A 16,545-nucleotide genomic window follows, 5' to 3' on the forward strand; every position below is an offset into this window, starting at 1 on the left:
CAAAATAACATGATCTATGCTTCAGGGCTCTCTTCTATTCCTGCTTCTGTTTCATCAAATAGGAAAAAAAATATATACAGCAGAGTTTATAAGCTTATGGGTTAGATATTTACTCCTGGGAGACATACATAAAGCCTAGGGCAATGTGTGTGTGATATTTTCTGTTACAGTCAGAACTCTGACTGCTATTTCTGTGTCAGTGTGACAAGAACTTGGTGAGGCAAAGTCTCGCTATGAGAGGAAATTGAGGAACTGCAGCAGTACCTGGCAATCAGCAAACACTTGTTTGTTTAAACACTATTAAGCATGGCACATTGATTTGCACTCTGTCATCTTCACGTATAAGTAAAATGGATAAAATCCTGAGTAAAGAGGGTGGAACTCTAGATATTGATCCCCAGACTCATATTGACAAGTTTAGGTTAAAACATAAGTGTAACCAGCCTGAGTTTCACCTCAAGTTAAATCCCCAGGCATGCTGACAATGTTTGAAAAGTGAAAATTTATCTACAGGCAAAAGAGTTTGTTGGAACTGTAGCACTCCAATTAGAGATAAGGATGTGTGAGCAGCTGTAAACATCTCAGCAGGTGTTGACCCTGTCGTTCCATTTATCCATCAGTTAAAAGAAAAAAGAATTTTATGTTGTAACTTCCACAATGATACATTAGGCAACAGTCAGCATCTCAAAGAAAAAAAGTGTTATACTTTGAGCTTTATTAGTATTGAGATCAGTTAGGTGCACAAAGAAGTTTTTTGTCTAGGAGTGGCCAAATTAAGAAGCTGGTTGATTAGAAGGAAGGAGGTAAATAAATTAACTATATAACATTTGCATGCAAGGCTCTTTATCAATGAGGGCAACAATTTTAATTTTTAAAAAAATTTAATAACCACCATTGTATGTTTTTCTTCCACAAGTGTTTACTGAGGCTACAAAACAGATTAATTTCATATTTTAGCAGCATAAACCCAGTCAATTACCAGATGACATCCATTTGCTGTACCTCACAAATGAGCAGTTCCCATCAACAATTTTAATCGATGCCTATTTCGCACGAAATTTGTTCCTCAAGCAAATTACCCAGCTTAAAAGTCCACTGGTTCTGTGCAAGAACATCAATTCTGCATCAACTTGCAGATACTTGAGCTACCTCTCATATGAGCAACAATTCTTTTCTGACCCAGTCTGTGTCATCAACAATAAACAATCCATTTTTTACCCAGTTCGTGCTGCTTTCTCAGTCAGTAGTTATGGTTTTAATTAGCCATTGCTTTCACAGAGTTTTAGTTTGTTTTTTGGTTTGCTCTTTATAAATCAGAGATGGCATATAGTCTAACTAACCAAACCACTGGAGCAGAGGCAAAAGGAATCAACTATATGTGTTTATGTTAATCACTTTAGAGACCAGGATTATTTGGATTAAAAAGAACAGCCATTCAAATAGTCTTTTCCTCATCCAGGGACAACTAATAATCTGACCAAAAATACTAGACCATTAAAAACAAATTCAACTCTCTACTAACAAAGAATGTGTTTCAATTGCATAAAATCCTTTCCCCTGCGGAAAAAAAATAATTTTACCAGTTTAGAACAAGATTTAAAGTGTGAATAACACACTGACACATGGTAAATTGGGTCTAATTTTAAATATACTTCATAAGCCAATAAAAATTCTCCTGAAAATGAAATGCCAAGTGTCGTGGTTTGACACTGGCCAAACGCCAGGCCTTCATGAAAGTCATTCACTTACCCTCTTTCATTAGAGTTGGGCAGAGGAGGGGAAAAACTAACAAAGGGTTCATGAGTTGAGATAAGGACTGGGAGAAAAAAAACACTCTCAGAGCAAAACAGGTTCAGATTAATGGTATAAAGCAAATTTATTATCAACAGTCAGAGGAGGATAATGAGAAGTAAAATAAGTGTTTAAGACATCTGTTTTTTCCCCCAGCCCCTCCCTCCTCACCATGGAGGAGGCAGGGCATGGGGTTTTGGTCAGTTCACTCGAGATCTTTTTCCACTCATTCAGGAAGAGGAGTCTTGTTTCTGCTTTGTTGTGGGGTCCCTCCCACAGGCAGTCTTCCCAAAATTGTTGTGGCTTGGGTCATTCATCCACAGGGTGCAGGATGGGCTGCTCTAGTGTGGAAATAAGGCCTCTCTCTCTGTCTCTGGAAGCAGGGACCCTCTGTCTCCATTCAGGTCTCCCACAGGATCCCAGATTTCTCTGGCATCCACCTGCTCCAGCGTGAGCATTTTCCCATCCACTTCAAGTGAATCTGTGCATCCCCCATGGACACCGCCTGACCACCCCATATGAGGACATCAGGGAAGCGTGTGGATGATGTGGCAGTGAGTGATAGGCTCAGTGAGAATTGCCACATAAGGAAATTCTGTGTCTTAAAGAGGTGTGTGAAACCAGCTCCTCTCTCTGAATAAAAGATTCAGATTCCCTGCCTCAGTCCGTGCCTGTGTCGTTTACAGGTCTCTCGGGAGTTTTGGGGTTATTCTTTTTCTCCATTTAGTTCCAAGAGGACTAAGGTGTTTGTTCCAACTTTTCTAAAAGAAGAACATCAAAATTTTAAAGCCCTGTACACATGAAAATTACTATTCTCCTGACACTTGGAATCATTTCCAGCTTCTTTCTCAGTTGCCTGCTAAAGTTTTAAAAACATTAAAGCCCTGCTTCCAGCCTGAAAGTTATTTTGAAATTCAAATCCTGTGACTTTTGAAGTAGAATTGTTTCACAGCTGTCAGGAAATACAGAGAGGCAGAGTTGTTTCTCCCAAGTCACACAACAGCTTAGTATCTTACCAAGAATAAATATTTCTTTATGGGTCAGATCATGAACAATTTATTTTTTCATACACTTACAGTCGTATAAGTAGTCATGTTTTATAGAAAAGATGTTTAACCTGAAGAAGGACTACAGAAAAATGGAGTGCTTCAAAATCTGATCAACAATAAAAAATGTTCATATAATGCAGCTTCATAGAGACCAGTGCAGTATTCAACTTTAAAGCTGCTATTAAAGTGAAAATATCCTGATGCTTTCTTTGGATCCTTTATGAATTTAAGATGAAGAAAAAGAGAAATTCAAGAAGTGGAAGACAGAATTCAGACATTTATGCAAAAGGATGGATTAGATTTCAGCGTTCACTTTGCCTCAGGTACACTTCAGGGGAATTCATGACATAAATATGCATGTATTTGTGCATATAGGCATAAATCCCATGCACCATTTTAACTGCAGTTTTCATTTTGAAATGGAGGGGGGGCAAAAGACAAATATCTCTTCACAGTTCTCTTTTTCTACATCACCATATATGGTATTTATTTTAAAGTGTTTTGGCTCCTGAGAAAGTGCAATACCCTGATTTAACTGTGTTATTATGACCCATGAAAAATCTCATTTTGAGAGCCAGCTTGGTAGCTTTACACCCTGCCCTTGAGTGGCGAGAAGTTCAGGTCTCCACCCACTGCCTGTGACAACTCTCACACATCTGCTTCTAAACCCATCATGGCAAGAAGCAAGGTCTGAGGTGAAGACTCTCTCCTAATATAAAAAAAAATAATGTTCTGGAGTTTGTAATGAAACTGCTGCCACAGGACAGCACAGAGCCAGGTGGACATTTCCACTTCCATTGTAGTCAGCCAGCCAAAGGAAATTTCTCTCAGAGGGACATACAAGGAGCATGTGCCAGCACAGCTTTATTTAGAATTTATTAAATTAATTTATAATTTATTTATTAAGAATTTTAAAATAGCTTTACTCTTAGTTCTAGATTGGGGATTTTTTTTTTACATATAATAGTAATTTCTGACAATCTTAGAGATTACATCTGCAGTTGAAGTGCTAGCCCCTGAACATTTGAAAGCCAGTCTAAAATCTACTAACCTTGAAAAGAATACTATCAGACCTTTTAAATAATCTTCCATTCTTTTCAGATCACATTTGCTATAAGAAAGGAAATAAAATTTCAGGAAAGTTTGATGCTTTATGTTTTATCTGGAGTGTGCACAACACCTAAGAAAACCCAGTTAACCAGTTTTTGAAAACTATTCTGAACAATTCTGAAGACAGAATTTTAATTTGTGAGCTATACAGAACTTCCACCAAGTTTCCCTTCCACCAAAGGATTTTACTTTTCGCTAAAAGTAAAGTCCAACTTTACTGATAGAAACATAAAAGTGAAAAAACAAAACCCCAAATCTTTCAACCTCTGCTTTTGCCTCTGTAAGTGTCAGGTTTGGCACAGTTGTAGTTCCATTCTGAGGCTAATTAGAACTTCTCAGTTTTTCCTGGAGGTAGCATTTAATAGAGCACTCCTCTGCAGTATCTCTCAGCTTCTGAAACAAACAGCAACCAAAAAAACAGTTCCAGTAGGGATAGAAAGAGCCACCAGAAATAAAGCAGTACATTTTGACTGTGAATGTGGGTTGCACAAGAAAACTCATCCCAATATCATGACATTTACTTTTTGGAGCTATGCCATTAATAAATTGAATTTTTCAGAACATGTCACACTGAACTTTTTACTTTGCAAACAAATGAAGTTTCCTACTTTCTTTGTATACACTGGCTTCCAATTGCATTTGTAAATATGTTATTTTTTCATTAGAGACAGAATAGAATTTCAAATATCTTGGTTGTATACACTCTAATCTTTCCTTATAAGGTTGTAAAGCTCTGACTCCTTAATATCTCATCACACATCAGTGCACCATTTTTAACAAGCCTTTCTCAACTAATAAGTCCAGTCCCCTACCACAATTGTGTAGCTCAGAAATCACAAAATCCACTGGCTCTGCAACTGTTCTAATTTATAAACTAGTTCATGTCCCTTCCAGATTCCATATCTGGATCCACATATTCACTTGCATTTGAATCAGCAAAGCGGCATACAGAGAATATTTTGGCTGTAAATCAAAGGCAGATGGAATACAGTGAGAATATAATTATTTTATACTACTGATGGGGTTAAGATTCAGCTCTCAGGTTTCCTCATTGTCTGTATGTTTTCAGCACTCTTCAAGATAGGAAAGAGCAAGAGAACATGGAACAGGTTCTCATGGAGCACAAGGAACAGGGGCCATTCTGATTCTGGGGAGAGGATTGGAAGGGTAAAAGGGAGAGAACTTGTGGGTTGAGATAAAGAAGGTTTATCAGAGAAAGCAAAAGCACACACACAAGCAAAGCAAAGAAAAAGAAAGCATTAATTCACTGCTTCCCATGGCCAGGTGTTCAGCCATCTCCAGGGCAGCAGGGCCCCATCACAGGTAACTGTGACTGGGGGAGATACCACCATCAGTCTAAATGTCCTCTCCTTCCTCCTTCTTCTCTTCACTTTATACACTGAGGATGATGTCACAAGGTCTGGAATGTCCCTCTGATCACTGGGGTCACCTGTCCTGGCTGTGTCCCCTCCCAGGCACCCCCAGCTCCCTCCAGTGCGGCAGCACAAAGAGCAGAAAAGGCCTTGGCTCTGTGTGATCCCTGCTCAGCAACAACAAAAACATCTCTGTGTTATCAACCCTGTGTCCAGCACAAACCCAAAACAGCCCCACTCCACCCACTGGGAAGAGCCCACCATTGTTCCAAGTCACTGTTCTTAGAAATTTGGTTAGAAAATAAAAGTATGCACTCTTAGAACTATTCTGAAATAGTAAAACTGCACCACTGCCCTTTTCTCCCCTGGCCTTATTTCAATACCACATCATATTTTTTCTCATTTTAGCTGATTAAGATCTTTTTACTTTTCTCTAAGTCTCATCTGCAAAAGTGAGGCTGATTTTATGATGATTTATAAAGCTTTAAAAAGATTACAACCTAAAGTCAATAAAACTGATTTGATATTGTTGAACAAAGCCTAAAGTAATGTGATCATGCAGAAGTTATGAGACAGGAATATTATTAAACTCTCTACACTTTCTTCAGTAACTTACTTAATTATAAGAATTTTGGATAGTGTGCTTTCTAAACTTCAGCTCTCTTCCAAATGCTCTAGAATTCAGTTTTTCACATATTGAAATTTCCTTTATTTTTCAAATTAAATTGTCTGCAATATATTATTTTAATAAATGTAAAGGAAGTATTACCTTTAGTGTGCATCTCTGGTTTATTTAATCTACCAAAAAAAAAAAAGACATTTCCAAATCATACTAAATCAATACTAAATTTTGTGCTGGGATCTCCCTCCGAGATATCTTCTACTGCCCATGCAGTCACTCTTATTCACTTGCTGTCATGTCTATATTGCTTTTGAAACTTTTTCTCGGAAGTATTCCTAACTATGTATACTAAAATAAAGCTTGTCAAACAGAATAGATATGAGCAGCAATACAGGTTTCCTCCAGCTGTGAGAACCACGGTAAAGAGACCAAGCATTCATGCATGATGGTCAGAAAGTTTATTTTTGAAATTTCAGAGGTAGGGAATAAAAAATACCAAAAGAAAGTAGCATGAATGTTTTGTTTCTTTGAGGAAAGATGATTTTTCCTGAGGTCACTTCAGTCTTACTGAAGATGTCCTGCAATTTTTCCACATTTTTACATGGAGTCCAATTTATTTTTTCTCAAAAGATGTTTAATTCATGTATTTGCTAATTTGTAATTCACTAGAGTGATATGGTAGCATTGCTCTTTGTCTTAGGTTACAATGTAAGATGTAACCAAAAGTAAATATTCTATCACCATCTCCATAAGCTGTTAAAAACAGGTGGGGCAGTGTTCCTTATCTCTTCCATGACTCATCCCTGATAATTCCAGGGAATATCTTCTGCCAATGGGCCATCAAAGCCTGACTGCACGACTGATAAAATCACACCACCCCTTTGTGAGATGTTCCACACAGGGGGAGGAATCAAACATTCCTACCTGGATATAACCTGAGGCTTGGAACACCACAGTCAGCTTTATCCACCAAAATCCCAGAGGACAAGAGCTCCATAACCACCACTGGGCCTTCAGAGGAAGACCAGGCACTTCTACAAGATCATCACTTCAACAGAACCACATCCATCACTCCAACAGGACTGCAGCCACCATTTAATGGGGCTGCCACCACCACCCTGACCAACAGGGTGTCAGGTTGTATCCTGACTCTGTCACGTTAAGCCAGTGTTTTCAGCGTTTATTTTAGTTTTCCTATTAAATTGTTGTTCTGACTTGGAATCTCCCACTGGTTTGTTTGCAAATGAGTACAGCATTTTACATGACTCATTGTTTTCATTCAGTTTTGAAATACGTTCCCATTTTTTATAGAACAAGTACAAATAATCCTTGTACACAAATAATAAAACCTATACAGTTTAGTAAAACAATATCTCCTTATACAGGCATTTTTTAAAGACTAAAACATACAGAAATTCAAATATTCCTCCTCAGTATCTGGTTCTCTGCAGCTACATGCCTCTGCAGCAATGCTAATTGCTAATCCTAAAGCAACTTAGTGAAGGATTTTCCAGAAGGCAGGATGCCCAGGATTTGTGCCAGAATGGCAGATTTCAGAGCTGCCTGTTTACTGAAGGCAGGGTTATTAAATACCAAATTGAAATCCTCTTGTAAAGTTACACTGGGCCCAACTCATACTGTAATTGTCGTATAAGAGAGCAACAACCTCCTGAAAATTGCTGTATCCTTTGTCCTACCCCCAATGTCACTTATTTTTCACCACAAAACCTCTATGAAAGTGCAAATAAACTCAGCTTGAAGCTGCTCTTGGACTTCTGCAGGGGAAGAATCTTCCCACCAATTTGTCCCATGGGGAACTCTGCAGCCTGGCTTTGAATGTGCCAGGTTCAACATATCAAACATACTTGTTTTACTGAAGGCTATTTCTCCCTGCTGTGAATGAATAATATATATTAAAGTAGATTAAAAAAAAAAACTGTGAAAATTAAACCACACATGTCTGTTGTAAACACAGTGTTTAAATTGCTGTGTAGATTGGGTATTCTCTAGTGACAGCTGCAGCTTTTTTGCCCACTGAAAGCTTTGAAATAGAAACTAAGTCTTTTAAACTGGTAACGATTTTCAAATGCCCAACAAATTGCTTTTGTGATTAATGATTAATTTGAATACTCAAGAGTAAACTCCCCAAGTACTTTGGATTTTAAAAAAAATCTTATTCTCAGTACACTTGTTCTGTAATGATGTAGCTTAGAAACTTACCCCTTTGCATTCAGGGATATTCATAATTTGGCTCAAAACTGATGTGCAAACACTAATGACTTTGCTGGCAATATAATTCCCTAGGAAAACTAGAAGAGTTTGATTGTTTCAAGAAAAAAACCCACAACACATTGAGTACCAAATTACTAAAGTTTACTTAATCATGGGCTTCAAACAAGTACGTACTGAACAGATTTATTGATTCTCCAGACATTTATTTATCACTCTAGCCAAAAAAAGAACAGAATACATTCAAGGATTGGTTAATAATGTTAGTACAGGAATACTTCTGGGGAATCTTCTTGTCTTCCCAGGATATACATTAACATTTGCTTGGACTATAATGATAAAGGGATCCAGCCAAGGAAAACTTCCAGTGTCAAAGATGTTTGCCTTGAATGCTCATCATGGATGTGCTCTGTTGGGCCCTTGGATTGCTGTTTTGGCCCCAAAAAATTAATATTCAGGAGACGGTGGCACCAAGTACATGCAGCTTCTTTCTCAGCAGCACTAAACATCAGCAAACTACAACCACAAAAAACAAGGAGAGAACATCAGGAATATCCTGGTTCTCAGCCTGTATTTCCACACTTCTTACTCCTTACTGCTATTCCTAGGCTTTGGCCAGAGACAGTCTAAAGAATGCAAAAGAAATCCAAAAAAAAGGTGATACTGTTGTGAGATTTGAAGGTCTTGAATATACTCAGTGTCAATGACCTGTGACTGTACTTGAAGACAAGTATAGATTTTTCCATTATAATCTGAAATAAAAGGACCCATTTGTATACTAATTTCTGACAAATAAATACCTAATTTATTTGTGAAAATAACTTACTAGCAAAACACCCCAACTTACTTGTTACCCAGAAGAGAATGGTTTGGCCAAGACCTCTCAGCATATCAAGTTTTGCATGAATATTCTGGTTATCTTATCTATGGACTGCTCATTATTTAAAAACCAGTCTAGGTTTAAACCCACACAGATTCTGTGCTATCTGATTGCTAATTTTGCTCCACTACCCTGCCATCAGTGTGGCTAAGCAAATAAGAAGAATTATTGCCTCTATAAAATGGATTCTAGGGATTGGTTGCAATGCATTAACTATGAAAACATCAAATACCATAAATTTTAGACACAAGATGCTACCTCCAGAGGTCCCAAATCCCAAGCTCCTTACATTAAGGAATAATCAATTTTAAGTTCTCAAGGTCTGTGAACTGAGCCATAAACTTTTAAAACAAAGAACAGTAAACACCATACCTCTGAAAATGAGCACAGTGTACTGTTTATAACATTGCAGTCAAATTAGTTGGCTTGGTTTAAATCCCATTGGACAGACAAGGAGGGAGCCATGGCTGAGAGAGAGAATAGCTGAGGTGGGTGTTTACTGCATGAAAATTTCCTTGAAAAAAGAAATGGAAGGAAGGGTTAGAGGTATCTTTTTTGAACATTTACATCCTCTTCTTGGACCCTGAAATCTGAGAAAGCTTAAGTGGTTTCTGCAAGCATGCAGAAAGTCCTGCAAGCGTGTGTCATTGATTATCTTATTATGATTTCTGCCCAGTGATGGGCTCCTACAAATAGCAGCTGGTAAACCTGCAGATGGTGAAAGACATCCCTGGCAAGCTCACCCTAAGCTTTCTTGATGGGGAGTAGTTGGCAGGAGAATAAAATTTGATGGAAGCAAGACAAAAACTGTGACAACAGATTTACCTTCTAGGAAAGCACAGACTAGCAACAGCTATCTCATGAACTGATGTCCTACACACACTCATGTATCCACAACAAAAGGTATAAAAAATAACTCATGTCTACCTAAAAGGAGCACCAGACCTCCCTGACAGATGGTCCTGGCTGGGAACACCTGACAAACTCCAATTCCAGGGGTGCAGGTCATCTTTAAATTAGACTTTCCCATTATTTGTTAGCCCCACTCCTGGAAGCAGTTTGGTCACAAGTTACATATTTATAGCTGTATACAAGTAAATGTTCATAAGTAAATATTTCAGAATTGGAATTTTGTAATAACTTTTTTATATTTAATATTTACTTTACTTGTGCCATAAGTATACTTGCTTTCCTAGTGGTAATTTTGTGGTGACTTAAGCTGTTTGTGCGTATATAATTGGGTTTTATATATATAAAAAGTCACTGTATAATTTCATGATCTTCACATACCTGTTGGTTGGTTAAGCCTCTTAGGTCACCACCAATCCCTTCCTACTACTTCCTACTTGATCTTAAATTCTACTCAGCTATCAAAACTTTGCTAACAAACAGCAGACATCAAATGAAGCTGAGGTTTAAAACCACAACCAAAATCTGCTCAGAGCTCTGCACCTTCAGTGCTCAGTTCTACAGACTTCAAATTCAAATGACCTTCAGTGGACTTCCCCATGAGCAAGGAGGGAAGATCTGGCCTTTATCTGACTTGTGACTTCTTTTAATTAACCTTTAGACAGGTCAGAGTCATCCCTTTATTTTTGCAGTGGGGTGTAGCAGTCAGAAAAGCAACCTGCTCTATCAGACAAATGTCACCATTTCCTTTCTAGAGGAACAGTGTGGGTGCTGGATCTCTAATTCATAATTATCCATTTGATTCAGGGATCAGTCCAGAAGTTACCTGGCTCTGCTGTTTACCTTTGGTGTGCTACTTTGGTGTGTGTGCTGTACCTCATAACCACAGTGCATCACACCTCCCAGGTCCTGTGACCTAACAGTCTTCCTTCTACAGCTATTTCCAAGTGTCTTCAAAGGAATATTTACTGGGGAAAAAAAATAGTGAGAATTAATAAGGCAAAAACTAAGGAAATACTTTAAGATTTTTTTTTTCTCTCCAGTAAATGCTGAACAAAAATAATTTCACTGGTTAGGGGGAATGAGGGGTACTCACCTCTGCCAGGACTCCACCTAGAGCACTGTGTCCAGCTCACTGAAAAAGCTTGCCCAGAGAGTTGGTAGATGTCCTATCTCTGGAAACATTCACAGTCAGGTTGGACAGGGCTCCACACAACCTTTGACAGAGGAAAAACCTTTTCTAGAGGAAAATGCAGTCCTCACTGCAGGGACATTGACCTTTAAAGGTCCCTTCCAACCCAGAATCCTCTGTGATTCAAATGTGACCAGAAACAACTTTTCAGTTTGCCTAGTTCAATTTATTACTCTTCTGACTTCATGTCAAATGTTTCATCTGATGCCAGCTTGGTTTGGTGGAAAACTTCAGGTCAGCAAGCAATGACTTCAGGAGAAGAGCCCATCTGCTTCAGATTAGGTATGACATAAAGAGCTTGCAGGACCAGAGCCAAAACAGCCACATAGGTGAGGTCCTCATGTATGGAATAATTACCTTGTCCTCCTGGCCCAGGGCACATTTACCAGCTTCCTTTATAAAGCTATGATCCAATTAATCTGGAATTTAGCATGAGTTTGTTATGAAATGACCTTTTTTTTGGAAAGAATATAGGTTTCCAGTAACATATAACAGACCTGAAGAATGCAGAGAGAAGTCCTACTTACACAGACTTCCTGTATCCAGCTCTGACTCCAAGGGGCACAGGGTTTCATTTGGATTCTTGGATATCAAATTGCTTTTGCAGGCTTGGAGTAATTGACTCTGCTACTTCTGCTTTTCTGTGCTCATCTGAAAGACATTTCCTTTTATGCTCATTCACTAACAGCATCTTGGAAATGCTTTTTACATGCACTTTTCTCTCATGTATGTTTTTTGGTTTTCGGTGGTTTTGCTCCATGTCTTGTGCTTCTATAACTTTGGATTCATTGTTTATGTGATAAAGTTTCCAGAGTAGCCTTGGAGAGCTTAAAAGCAGATTTCTCACCTCCCATTATGTTCCCTTCCTCCAACATTTGGTACTTCACAATCCAACAAGCCTATTTCATCAAGCCCCAGAGGCAAAAATAATGCTTTTACAGGAAGGGAACTGAAATGTAGCCACAAAATAGTGCGTATCCATAGCAGCTTGAAGGCAGGACTTGTCTCACCTGAGTGGAAAACCAGCACCAAATTCTGACATTCTTATTCCTAATTAACCCTTTTAGCCACATTCCTGTCTCTTCTTTTAATTTTCTGTTTTACATATTGCCTGTTTGTATTTAAAACCCAGTAACAAGAAAAGTAAACACTGGCATGTTTTCCTTTTGGCCCTCTGGCTATTTGCACTGGCATTATATGTACATAAAGCAGAAAAGATTTAGGACACCTGAAAATATGAGATCTTACTGAACCATCTGAACTTATGCAGACAGAATCTCTCTAATTGCTAAAATATATATAAGCTAGAGAGATTTATTCTAGTGCATTTGCAACCCTGCATAGTACACAAGCATGGGTGACATGCAGAAAACTTCCTTTCAGGAGGCAGGGAGGAAAGAGATAATTCTGATTTTTGTGGTGCTGGCATACATGACACACAGACAGGGGCAGGGGGGCAGAGATACGTTGGCTTTTTCACAGAATTGAAAACATTTATGAAATGTTAAGGGGTTGGAATGGGTCTTAAAGACCATCTAGTCCCAATCTCCCACTGGACCATGCTGGTCAGATTCCCCATCCAAACTGGCCTTGAAGACTTCCAGTGATGGGGCATCCACAGCTCCTCTGGGCAGCCTGTGCCAGCACCTCACCGTCCTCACAGAAAGGAAGGGGGAGACGGGAAGAGGGGAAAAAAGGAAAAAAGGAAAAAAAAAAAGGAAAAAAGGAAAAAAGGGGGGAAAGGGGGGGGGGGGGGGGAAGGGGGGGGAAAGGGGGGGAAAAGGGGGGGAAAGGGGGGAAAAAGGGGGAAAAAGAGGGGAAAGGGGGGAAAAGAGGGAAAAAGAAGAAAAAGGGGGAAAAAGGGGAAAAAAGGGTGGAAAAAGGGGGGAAAAGGGGGGGAAGGAAGAAAAAGGGGCAAAAAGGGGGGGAAAAGGGGGAAAAGGGGGAAAAAGAGGGGAAAGGGGGGAAAGGGGGAAAAAGAGGGAAAAAGAAGAAAAAGAGGGAAAAAGGGGAAAAAAGGGGGAAAAGGGGGAAAAAGGGGGGGAAAGGGGGAAAAAGGGGGGGAAGGGAGGAAAAGGGGGAAAGGGGGGAAAAGGAGGGAAAAGGAGGGAAAAAGGGGAAAAAAGGGGGGAAAGGGGGGGAAAGGGAGGAAAAGGGGGGAAAAAGGGGGGAAAAGGGGCAAAAAGTGGGGGGAAAAGGGGGGGAAAAGGAAAAAAAAAAAGAAAAAAAAAAGGAAAAAAGGAAAAGACCGAGGGGAAAAGAGAAAAAGTCTGAGCATAGGAATCTGAACTAGTTTCTTCCTGTGACACTGCACTGGAAGAGCTGTTGCAGAGCGTATGCCCACTGCCACCTACAGACAGAGAGCAGTGCTCAGAGACTGAGCCCAGGGAGAGGAGCTGGTGAACCCAGCAGGTCCCAGCTCACAGGCAGGAGCCACTCAGCAGCCTTTAAATGTACTAGCTCAGCCTTCAGAAACCCACACACATCCTAAAATTGTCTGTGACAAAAGCAGCAAGGAAAATATAAAAGCAAAAGTAATGAACTTGATGTGTCTGCTGGCAACATTACAGAAGAAATCATATCCTCTTAAAATACATTCCAGATTAAAATACAAAGGCAGTTACTATAAATACACGTACCATAATCACGTTTACTTTTTGGTGAAAATTGACAGCAGCATTTGCAACCTCACTGGGGAGAACAGACAAGGATTTTATGTGGAGGGAGCTGAAAAGAAAAGTGAATCACCTGTGTTAACAGTAACGTGTGATGGCACTCATAATTTCCTGTAAACACAATCTTTCCTTTCTACAACAACATTAAACGTTACATGCATATAACACAGCAAGCACAAATGTACAATATTCCCATCATCATCTCTTCAAAGCAGCACCTTCAATAACACCGTCACATTCCATGAAACACTTATTTTGTAAGAGTTCATGGCAAATTAAGGAAGTCCCGATTTTAAAATAAAACAAAAATGAAAACCCCGCTTGCAGAAGAGCATGATTTAGAATTCTGCCTCCAGACAAACATGAAGGCTTTGAAAAGCAAACAGTAAGCATAATTTCAAAACAAAAATTTCCCCAGTTAGAAATAAAACTGAGCTGAAGTTTCAGACCAACTTTTCTAACATTTTTAATGAGCATTTCAAACACCCTTTGCAGAATGTGCCTTTTTCTTTACTAGTATGTGGAAGTAGTACAAGATTTTTTTTTTCTTTCCCCAAAAAGTGACAAGCAGTGTTTAAATTTTCATTTCATTAGGTTAAAATATGTCACTTTAATGAGATTTTGCTGAGATCAGAGAAATAAAGTCAAAAACACCGGATAGAAACTGTGCAGAGCCCTTAAAATAGCACAGTCATTGTCAAGATCTTACAGAAAGAACATTTTCATGAAGCACATACCAGGAACATTACACATATTGAAATAAATATATTTACACATACCTTTTTTAAGACTGGTGAAATATTGATCTTAATTTTATTTGAAAGAAAGTTGACCTTCCTAAACCACTGTAAGGTGCAACCTTCCAGCCACAAATTAATCTAGCAAGGCTGCATGTTGATGAGCACTTTCAAATTAAAATAGTGGTAGCTATATTGCTCACTTGTATAGTATTTCTCCAATAAGGTTAATAAAGTAATTTTTACACCATTTTCAAAATAATAATTTTAGAAAATTCACTTCCCATGCTCTTGGATCCTGAATATAAAAAGGAGGCCCTGCTTCTCTTAGCCCAAGCAGAGAATGGATGAATATGTATAATTGAATTTGCTTGCAAAATGTGCCTGCAGCCAAAGAAAACTCCTGAAAGCATGGAGCAACTTTATGCATGTGGTCATGGCTTCCACAGCATCCAGTCCAACAGACTAAAAAAAGAAAAGTTACAGGATAATTTGTGCTGGGTAGACAGAACTGTATTTTGTGGAAGGAGTCTGGAAGCACATCAATCTTCTCTCATATGTTTCCAGTTACTGTCTTTACCATGTAACAAAACTGTCAAGTTCTTTTGGCTATTGAGAATTCTCTACCTTTCCTGTCAAGCAGTAAAGCTCATAAATATTTCAAAATATACTCTATTTACCTCTGTTCCTCTTTAAACTGCACGGGAGTATGGAGAAAAACTTATGAATCACCATTTTGTACCTTTAATGAGATGCAGAGCATTGTAAGCATATGCAAACATGTCAACTGCATCAGCCTCGTCAAGATTTAAAAACATCTCTTACTATTGAAGAAAATCAAAAATATGAGGTTACCTGATGAAAGACTTAAGATTGAAGGATGATAATTAACATGGAAGTGGCTCCTTGCTAAACTTTCTGTGCTGCTCCTGGGATCTGAGACACTGACTCCCAATTACAGAACACAGCATTTGTTCAGTAATTATTAATGCAAGGCAACATTGCAGATGTGTTTAATTTCTTCATCCCCTGCTTCTGCTTGTCCAGATAACCTGGGAGACTTTTCCTTTTTTCTTTTTTCTATTTTTATTAAAGTCCCCACACTGGCATATTAGAAATGCACTATACACTGCCAGCCAACCTTACCACTTCATTAATGTCATTTTTTGGCATTAAACTTGGTTATTCTGCAGCCCTTCACGGAGGAACTGTCAAATCCAATCTCTTTTGTCACACAAAATACTTATTTTAGTCTTTCCTTGTCCAGAATAATCAAAGAAAAGATCATGTAGTGTACTCTTTTTGAGGCTTAGGTTGGTTTTCTTTTGTCTTTTCAAAGTCAAATAAGGACTGTGTGGTGAAATAAAGCTCATGACCCAGCAAATATGCTGTGCCCTGATCTTTAGATGGAAAGACAACTCTGGCACAACTCTCCTGGTTATCAAGTGTTTTTCTAGTAGATGATGTTAAGTACCTCACATTTATATAAAAATATTAATCAAAAATTCGCAATATTTTTGCTTATTCTTGCTGTATAACCATTTCTTCAAGAATTCCCTCAGCTCCTTGTTCATGTTTCTTCAGTTTTCTAGCTATAAAGCATTAAATAGGCAACGTCTTCCAAAAAAACCCATTTCTCTGAGGTGCAAAATGGTGAGCACCAAACTCTCTGCTGTTCATCCAAGTTCACATGCTTAGCCAGAAACTGAGATTAACAAAAAATAAACTGTGAAATTACTTTATTTATAAAAAACTGATATGTAATAGATGAGTAAGTTATCATAGTATGACTTACTTGAGGCCTAAAAAATGGTTTTAACTGAACTTTGTAATTGAAGCCGGTTCACAACTACAAGCTCACATAAGGGTTGAAGGAATTTAGGAAAAAAAAAAAAAAAGAAAAAAAAAGAAATCTAAGCAAGAACAATCCCAAACAATGACTTCAGGGTGAAAAACATGCCCCATAGTAGAAGCAAAT

At 38.5% G+C, this 16,545-nt stretch overlaps 1 long non-coding RNA gene across 1 annotated transcript; it reads right to left on the reverse strand.

Annotated features, from left to right (window-relative positions):
• Window positions 1-10,576: 10,576 nt before the first annotated feature.
• LOC134559945 (uncharacterized) lies at window positions 10,577-12,839 on the reverse strand. The gene is made up of 3 exons (XR_010082640.1): window positions 11,683-12,839; window positions 11,060-11,180; window positions 10,577-10,931 (listed from the first exon to the last, which is right to left on the reverse strand). It is a non-coding gene; the product is annotated as an uncharacterized LOC134559945 (long non-coding RNA).
• Between the last annotated feature and the right edge of the window lie 3,706 nt (window positions 12,840-16,545).

This window comes from Prinia subflava, chromosome 18, assembly GCF_021018805.1.
Source record: "Prinia subflava isolate CZ2003 ecotype Zambia chromosome 18, Cam_Psub_1.2, whole genome shotgun sequence".
Taxonomy (NCBI): Eukaryota; Metazoa; Chordata; class Aves; order Passeriformes; family Cisticolidae; genus Prinia; species Prinia subflava.